The 8,011-nt window shown below is 42.4% G+C and overlaps 1 long non-coding RNA gene across 1 annotated transcript; it reads left to right on the top strand.

Moving 5' to 3' along the window:
* LOC110257307 lies at positions 594 to 4,765 on the top strand. The gene is made up of 2 exons (XR_002339759.1): positions 594 to 686; positions 3,392 to 4,765. It is a non-coding gene; the product is annotated as an uncharacterized LOC110257307 (long non-coding RNA).

Below are 8,011 nucleotides of genomic sequence, written 5' to 3'. Positions count from 1 at the left end.
TTTCTTTCCTGACCAATTCTACCCCAATTTGATTCTGCAGATTTTACCCTCTGATATTTGACTGCAATAGTTGGTGTAGGGGGGAATAGACACTGTTCTATTTCATGATGGCATTAGTTCTTAGTGGCACACGGAATTATCATATTGCCGTGTTATTTTATGGCAGGTACCACCTACAGATGGTTGATTACATTGTGTCTTATAAAATCTTACAGTAGATATTGCAGAGCAGTCTTTAATAGATCTGTCCTGCTTCTTCGTAGAGGACCAGCAAAGTACTTGGGTTTCCTTTAACCAACTTTGACCACTGGAAACAGTTGAAAGAAAGAAATCTGTGACAATGCGGGCAGGTTCCTTCGATAACAGGATTTCTTCACTCATTCAAGAAACTTTTATTGACTTTGAACCATACAGGCACCAAGACTCCAGGCGAGAGCAAGCAGACAATGGGCACACTTCCTGCCCTAAAAGAACCCTCCTCCCCCTATACCCTGGAGGTGGGGCGGGAGCTGACAGCCACTTCCAATTATGGTTATGGTGAAATAAAATAGCAGTGACAACTGTAGCTAGCTAATTCAGCAGAATGCCGAGAAGCAGTGCTGTAGCCAGCAGGGGTGGACACTGGGGACCGTGAGAGAAAGTCTCCTGGAGGTTGTATTTTCAGGGCTGATCGTCTTCAAGGATGAGTAAGTTAACCAGGTATTTGAAGGTTTGGGAAAAGGGGGTATAAGTAGGCACACGGAGCTGATCAAAGCCCGGGATGTGTGGGGAGCCGTAAGTGGATGCTGCTGGATTACAACGTCCCTCTGAGGGAGAAGAGGTGCCCCTGGGAAGGAAACAAGGCCTGACTGGTGACAGGACGGGTTAGGAGCTTCCTAAATTTTATTTTGTAGAAGCAAAATGAAGTCACCAGAGGAAGGGTTTTCTAGGTTTTAGAGCAACCGTAAGGGACTGCATTTCTTTCTCTTTTTTTGGCTGCTCCCATGGCAAGCCGAAGTTCCCAAGCCAGGGATGGAACCCTCGCCACAGCTGTCACCATCACAAAAGTGACCATGCCAGAGCCTTAACCCACAGAGCCAAGAGGGAACTCCTAAGATACTGCTGTTTTGTTTTTGTTTTTGTTTTTTTCCTTTTTTTTATGGCCGAACCTGCAGCACATGGAGGTTCCCTGGCTAGGGGTCCAATCGGAGCTACCTACGCCTTAGCCACAGCAACACAGGATCTGAGCCACATCTGTGACCTACACCACAGCTCAGAGCAACACCAGAGCCTTAACTCGCCGAGCAAGGCCAGGGATCCAACCCGCAACCTCATGGTTCCTAGTGGAATTCATTTCTGCTGCGCCAGGATGGGAACTCCAGATCCTGCATTTTTGATGGACTTCTCTGCCAGTGCTGAAGGCAAGGGTGAAGGAGGTCAAGCCCAGAGGGCAAGGGGTCAGGCTGGGAGGCCACCATCTACGGCCTGGGGACTGGAGGATGGGCGGGCCTGAAAACCCCAGGGGAGGGAAAATGGCAGGAATTGCAGCTTGAAGGCTCTGGGAAAGGTTGAGTCCCTCTCAGATGTCTTCCTAGGAACCGCCGTTTCCTGGTTATGAAAGGAACACTAACCCACTGCAGAGAATCTGGACAATAATACAGGTAGAAAGAAGAAAATTAAAATCATTGCTAGGAGTAGTCACGACAAATACTGGGTGGTGTTGGCTTCAGACATTAGCAAGCACGGAGGGTGGAGTAGGGGTTCCAGGCTGGTTTGCAATAACCGGGGTTATAAACCTAAACCAGCAGGGACTGCCTGCTCCTCGGGGTGAGTTTTTTTAAGATGCTCTCCATGAGTCTTCATAACCTCCTGGCAGTTTGGGGACCATAGCCTGCATGCTTTTGGAAGAATATCATCTTTGGAAAATGATCTTTGATAATAAGCCAAGTAGAGGGACATTCTACGGGCTTTTACTCGATGGAGGGACAAGAGTCAGACGCCTTGGCTCTGTAGCTCTACCAGCCTGAGAATTACTGCTGACTGTTAATTCCTCCTTTTATTATATCGAAGACACAAGAAATTGTTAAGTAGCTTATCGTTCATAATTAGAAGCCATGATACAACTAGCTCTACCATCACCCAGGGGCTCTCTCCCCCACGTGGAATCACTCCTGTGACGGGGTCCGTGGGTGGCTGCGTTGTCCTCGTCTCTGGAAATGACTTCCCCATTTACAGACTGTTCAGCTTTAATGGGAAGAGTCCCTAAAGACCCAGCTCTGTTAATTAACTGCAAGGAAACCACCGAACAGTCAGAGGAGGCAGCAATGAGGTGAATCAGCAACTCACTTCATTGCCAAGATCCAGGACGAAAAGGGCTTTTTTTGAATGTTCTCTAATTGTCTCCATATAAATCTTGGGACGTTTTCTGACATGTGTATCATCAAATATAAAAACGAGTTGATGGCATTATAAATTGATGACTCCAGGGCTTGCTCCGTGCTTCAGTGGTTTCCCCAGTTCTGCCGTTTACAGCAACATGGATCTGAAGGGTATTCTGCTCAATGAAAGATGCCAGACAGAGACAGACAAGGGATGTATATTTCACTTATATGTGGAACCTAAAAAATAAAATGAACAAATACAACAGAACAGAAACAGACTCATCTATGCAGAGAAGAAACTAGTGGTTATCACTGGGGGAGGGGCAGGATGGGGAGGGGTTAATGGGTACCAACTACTAGGTATAAAATAAGTAAGATACAGCATATATTGCACAACACCGGGGACAGGGTCAATATTTTATACTAAATTAAAGTGGAGGGAGGTCCCATCATGGCTCAGTGCTAATGAACCCAACTAGTATCCATGAGGATGAGGTGTGACCCTGGCCTCGCTCCGTGGGTTAAGGATCTGGCGTTGCCATGAGCTGTGGTATAGATTGCAGATGTGACTTGGATGCCAAGTTGCTGTGGCTGTGGTGTAGGCTGGCAGCTATAGTTCTGATGTGACCCCTAGCCTGGGAACTGTCATATGCTGCAGGTGCTGCCCTAATATAAATAAATAAACAAATAAATTCAAGTGTGGCACAATCTATAAAGATATTGAATTACAATGTTGTAGAACTGAGCCTAAAATAACAGTGTAAATCAACCATTCTTCAAAAAAAGGTACATGCATTTATTGGCTCCTAAGGGTATGTTACGATTTGAAAATAAATAATGTGAGCACGCTATATCAAAAAAGAAAAAAAGAAAAATGGCATTGCATTGCGGTTTAGGGAATGGCTGGTCCATGGGGTCCTGCTACAGAACTCAGGGAACTCTACCCAATATTCTGTGATCATCTATTTGGGAAAAGAATCTGAAAAAGAATGGACTGTGTCCACGTATAACTGAATCGCTTTGTTGTACAGCAGAAATCATCACGACCTCGTAAATCAATGATGCTTCCATAAAACGACAACGAATAAAGTAAATAAAAGCAAAAGAAAAGAAAAGAAATCTGAGAAAGTGGAAAAAGAAAAGAAAAATGCCATCTCCCGAAGCAATGCTGTCCTGTGAAACCCCTCGAATGCAAAGAAGGAGTGGTTCATGTAAAGGACTGAGAATGACGCCAAGAAGCCACAGGCTGAGAGGAAACTCTGGCTATTTAGACTGGTGTTGTGTGTGGTCTGATTCTTTGTCCTATGATATTTGATGGTGGTCAGATGAAGAAAACCACACGTCGCTCAAAAAGGGACTTTGCGGGGTCCTTACCTTCTGGGCGCATCTAGGACATTTTTTTTTTCTTTGCACCCCTTATCCATCAGTGGTGAAAGACACCCAGCCTGGCAGAGGAATCACTGGGTGGAATCTCCCAGCGAGCTGCCTGCTCCCATCAGTGGGATACTAGAGAGGGAAAGAGACGGAATTGTTGCCAGAAGGAGGATGATTGGAGCTGAGATCATGCTGTTTTCTTCTCTTCAAGACGTCTCTTAAAGTCTTCTGTTTGGCTTCTTAGCAACCGAGAAACCGTCTCTCCCCATAGCTGGGCAATTTATTCTTCAGGTTGCACAAGAAACGAGGGACTTCAGTCTCCTCCAGTTTTCAAATCCATCAAAAATTATTGTACCAGAAAGAACAGAAAACTATGCCAAGTTTACTTTTAACCTGAGAACTCCAGCACCAGGAGAAACTATTTACACAGATGCTTAAATTTTTCTTAACTCCCTTTCTACAGCTCTGCAGACCCCAAGATTCTTTCAGCACCATAGTTTCATCCTTGGTAAGAGATGGAGAAGCAGCCTTTGGCTGTGCTGAGCAAGCTCTGGGCAGGTTTGTGGGTTATAGCACCTGCCCTCCATCGCTCCCGCTCTGAGTGCAGCCCCCAAAAGGACAGAACGAACTTTGGGTGCACATTGTTTTAAACTACGGAGGCTACCAGCCTCACTGGGTTACTTCCATCAAAGGATAAGAGAGAAGAAAATATGATGGGCTAAGATCCGCAGGTCTAACAAAAACAAAGTGGCTGCTTGACCCACTTTCCGAGTTAGATACCAATTTGAATATTGTTATCCATGGTGACAAATTCCAGTAAAAAGCTTTAAGAGGTTAAATACTGTAATTCTGTGAGAGCTACGTGAAGACTTTCTCAAATCTGGACATCCAAAATAGGCTTTGACAAATAACCTCATCAAGTCATTATACCCAGCACAGGATTTCTGTAGTTGTTCAATGCAGAAAAGGATTGTATTCTTATAATTGTTTTTTCTGACTTCAGCTTTTCAAATAAAGTCTCCTGGAATGGCTTTGCTGCTTAGAATTTGATCTCTTTCTGCACCTGCATCAACAGACCTGCCCTTGTCTGTCCAGAGTGCCTTTCACCAAACAGGCATGATTAATTTTTTCAAGACTAGCACAGGTTAAAACTACATTACATTATATGACCTGGTAAACACAGAATTTTAAAGGATAATAACAACAGTAATAGTAAGGTTAAAGATACGACTATGAAGCCAGTGATATTCTGCCTCTAAAAATGTAAGCTGTTTAGGGAGCTCCCTGGCAGCTCAGCAGGTTAAGGGCCTGGCGTTGTCACGGCTGTAGCTCGGGTTACTGCTATGGTGCAGGTTCACCCCCCCACCCCTGGCCCTGGAAGTTCCATATGCTGTGAGTGTGGCCAAAAAAAAAATTTTTTTAACTAAGCTTTTTGATCAAAACCTGCCCATTTTGAACGTCCCATGTTACTGAGCACAGACAGGTCAGCGCTTGATGTTTGTTTCATTAACTGTGAAGCACATATGACTGTCCCTAGATGTCGGCTCAGATCCAATTTTCATAGACTAAATAGTGAAGATTAAAGAAGCTGTACAGATCCAAGAACATGGGTAAATGATCACAACCCGTCTTCCAGGAGAGTTCGTCACCAACATGATAAAAGGCTTTATGAAACCTATTAAAATAACAAGCCTCATTTCTCTCTGTAGTTGGGGTCAAATAAGAGGAAGCTGGAGATGAAAGCATAGTTTGTGGTTGATGATTTAATTTTACCAGATGACAGGACAGGAAGTATAACTCCTTAGCAGCTGCGTCTACCATTCTATATTCACCACCAAGCAGCACAAGAGGGAAGAGGAATTACAGGTAGGAGGTAAAATATCCTGTGGAGGGCAGAGGTGGGACAAGGTCCCTCACTTTGCTATGTGAGTGCAAGATGCAGGTGTGGACTCAGAAGTTCCCTTCAGAAATCACAGGAAAGGAGTTCTCGTCGTGGCTCAGCAGTTAACAAACCCAACTAGCATCCATGAGGACACAGGTTCGATTCCTGGACTCACTCAGTGGGTTAAGGATTCAGCATTACTGTGAGCTGTGGTGTAGGTTGCAGAGGTGGTTTGGATCTGGTGTTGCTGTGGTGTAGGCTGGCGGATATAGCTCTGATTTGACCCCTAGCCTGGGAACCCCCATATGATGCTGCAGGTGCAGCCCTAAAAAGACCAAAAAAAAAAAAAAAAAAAAAAAAAGGGAAAGGAAAAAAAGAAAAAAACAAATCACAGGAAGTGTAAAGGGCTCTGGAGTACTTAAAATGAGTAAATATGGTATCATTTTTTTTTTAACAGCGAAAAAAAGCAGACTCCTGCCAACTAGAACCCAGAAATGTAAAATTCCTCCCCTGCAACCTTGGGTTAGGTTCTAGAAAGTTTTTATTAAATATGTAAGTGATTATTAAAAGTCAGTACAGCACTTAAAAATTGCTCATGGCAAAGAAATTTCACGTTTTCATTAAGAGATAGCCTGCTGACATATAAAAGAAAAATACTATTGACGTCATAAATATATAAAAGAAAAATACTATTGATGTCACTTATCTGGATTTTTTTTTAAAGCCTTTCATAGTGTGGACAAAATTGAAAAGTATATGCAGGTTCAAAGCTCATGGAAGACTAGCTGAAGTTGATAAGAGGTAACTGTTGACATTCGCAAATATTAAAGATGAGCATTTGGGAGCTCCCGTTGTGGCTCATGGGTAACAAACCTGACTAGTATCCATGAGGATGCAGGTTCAATCCCTGGCCTTGCTCAGTGGGTTAAGAATCTGGCATGGCTATGATCTGTGGTGTAGGTCGAAGACGTGGCTCAGATCCTGCATTGCTGTGGCTGTGGCGTAGGCTGGTAGCTGCAGCTCTAATTCAGTCCCAAGCCTGGGCACTTCCATATGCCATGGGTGCGGCCATAAAAAGCAAAAAAAAAAAAAAATTAATTAATTAATTAAAAAATAAAAAAAGTAGAGAAGAGCATTTGGATTCTGTACATCCCAGGCACCTTCCCTCCCACATGCCCAACCCTGCCAAAAAAGAAAATGGTACAAAACTGAGATGGAAACTTCCTTCCTTCTCCCACCCAAGATTACAGAGTCACCACTGGTCACTTGAGCCTGTTAAGCACTTGAAATGGGGGTGGTGCAAACAGAGAGGCACTGTATGGAAAATTCACACCAGATTTCAAAGGCTTGATGTGACTAAAAGAACATACATATCGTGTTCATTTTTTATTTTGACTCCATGTTAAAACATTTTAGATGTATTAGGCTAAATAAAGTACATTATTAATATTATTTTTACCTGTTTCTTTTTAATTTCCTAATGTGGTTATTTGAACATTTTAAATTATATGTGTAATCCTGTTTTCTTTCCAATGGACTGTAATGGTTGAAGAGTTTCTGAGAATTTAGAGAGAGATAGGCTTCTCACCATGCTTGACCTCTCCACTGTATTAAAAATGTCAGATTGGGAGTTCCCTGGTGGCCCAGCAGTTAAGGATCTGGCTCTGGTCACTGTTTCGGCATGGGTTTGATCTCTGGCCCAGGAAATTCCACATGACATGGGCACAGCCAAAAAAATGTCAGATTGGCTGCCTTTATACACTCTATCTTAAAGTTCTGTTTTTCTAAACAATATTTTGTTTTTACACAATTCTGGGCTAAAAAATATTCTTTCATAAAAGCTCTAATTTTCATAAGATATGTATGGCTTACATACAGTTTTGTAATTTGAAGTGTGAAGATAGAGATTTCCAACACTAAGATCTTCTTCTGCATCTTTCAGTTCTATGCCCCTAAAAATAACCTTTATTCTGACTTCTATAAGCATCCGTTCATTCTGATTTTTTATTTGTTTTGCCTTGACTATGTTTCTTTTGTTTTTACTTCACACAAATGGAATCATAGAGTATGCAATTGTATACAGCTGGTCTCTTTCACTCATTAAATATATTAAGAGCTTTCCATATTTTAGTATTTACCAATAGTTTATTTTTCATTGTTGCATAATATTCCGTTGCGTATTAGATTTTAGCTTTTCTGAGTATCTGAGTTTTTCTTCCTTTCGACTGTTATGAACAGAGATGCTATGAACAGTCCAGTAAATAAATTTAAAAATCTATTTACATTCATTATTTATATGTATTTAAGAATAGAATTCCTGGGCCAATTAATTTTTTTTAACGCATATCATTTTATTTTGCCTGCACCACCCACCCAGCCACTCTGGCAGGGTCAA

Source organism: Sus scrofa, chromosome 16, assembly GCF_000003025.6.
Source record: "Sus scrofa isolate TJ Tabasco breed Duroc chromosome 16, Sscrofa11.1, whole genome shotgun sequence".
NCBI classification, from domain to species: domain Eukaryota; kingdom Metazoa; phylum Chordata; class Mammalia; order Artiodactyla; family Suidae; genus Sus; species Sus scrofa.
This window is presented reverse-complemented; position numbering and strand designations above follow the sequence as displayed.